This window comes from Gavialis gangeticus, unplaced genomic scaffold (assembly GCF_001723915.1).
Source record: "Gavialis gangeticus isolate Ggan-Ray unplaced genomic scaffold, GavGan_comp1, whole genome shotgun sequence".
Classification (NCBI taxonomy): domain Eukaryota; kingdom Metazoa; phylum Chordata; order Crocodylia; family Gavialidae; genus Gavialis; species Gavialis gangeticus.
Genome location: NW_017729022.1, coordinates 118,482,933 through 118,484,132, shown reverse-complemented (window position 1 = coordinate 118,484,132; position 1,200 = coordinate 118,482,933). Strand labels below are relative to the sequence as shown.

Sequence of the window (1,200 nt, the reverse complement as noted above, 5' to 3'; positions counted from 1 at the left end):
TCCCCCACAACATGTTGGGTAGGGGGGTGGTGTGTGGGGTGGGGGTTTGTGGGGCATGGTGGGGCACATGCCCCCTCAGATTTGTGTGCCCACAGCAGGCATGGGGCTGCAGCCTGACCAGACCAACATGGACAGGAGCTGCTCCGGTGGGACCTGGCATGGGAGGACAGAGTGGGGTGGTAATACTCTTTGCTGTCACCACTACCATCAGGACTCCGGCACAAGCCATACCAGCAGCAACACGAGCAGTAATACACTGGGGGGGAGCCACACTGCCTCCACCCTCACCTTCTCCCACCACCAGCCACTTGCTTGCTGGGCTGCAGCTCTACCCAGCCGCCATGCCCTGGCCACCAAAGGTCCCCAGCAAAGGAGTAGATGGCACCTGTGCTGCCACTACCTCACCTCCCCTCAGGGGTAGAGCCGCAGCCTGAGGGGAACTGTGGTGGCATTGGCCAGGCCATTGCAACAGGGTAGAGCCGTGGCCTAGCGCACAAGTGGCTGGTGGCAAAAGGAGGTGAGAGCAGTGAAGCCCCTCTCCCACCCATTACTCCTTGTGCTGCTTGGCATGGCTGGTGAAGGGGTCCCAGTGGTGGTGGCAGCAACGATGAGTCTCACCACCCTGCTCCACCCTCACATGCTGGGTCCCGCCTGCTGGACTGCAGAGGTGTCTCCTGCCTGTGCTGGTCCAGCCAGGTTGCAGCCCCATGCCTACAGTGGATGCACAAATCTGGGGAAGCACGTTCCCCCCCACCATGCCCCTAAGATGCGTTGCCTGTGCTCCTCCCCCCCACCCCATACGCTTACCTGCAGGAGCTGATCTCGACACTGTCTGGCTGCCACGTGCATGTGTGTGCACACATATGCACATAGTGTCCCCTGTCTGATCACCCTCCTCCCACTCCTGCTAGCCCCAAGCAGCCCCTTTCAGGCTGGAACTCTGCCACCCTGCGAAGGGAAATGCATGCCTTCCCATGTTTTTCTTCTTTAAAGGAGAATCCATTTTTTAAGTTTGTTTGCAACCCTTTCATATATTCTTGCAACCCACTTTTGGATTGCAACCCACAGGTTAAGAAACTCTGGGCTAGATGACCTCCTGAGGCCCCTTTTCTAGGATTCTAGGATCCTGTAGAAACCCAAAGTACAGGACCATAGCACCACAGAGAAACAAGGCTGGAAGAGAACTCAAGAGGTCATCTA

The 1,200-nt window shown here is 57.7% G+C and overlaps 1 protein-coding gene across 5 annotated transcripts in view; it reads right to left on the bottom strand.

Moving 5' to 3' along the window:
- The window catches only part of A2ML1 (alpha-2-macroglobulin like 1), a 90,699-nt gene that overhangs the window by 28,271 nt on the left and 61,228 nt on the right, over positions 1–1,200 (bottom strand). The gene's annotated exons all lie outside the window — the stretch shown is intronic.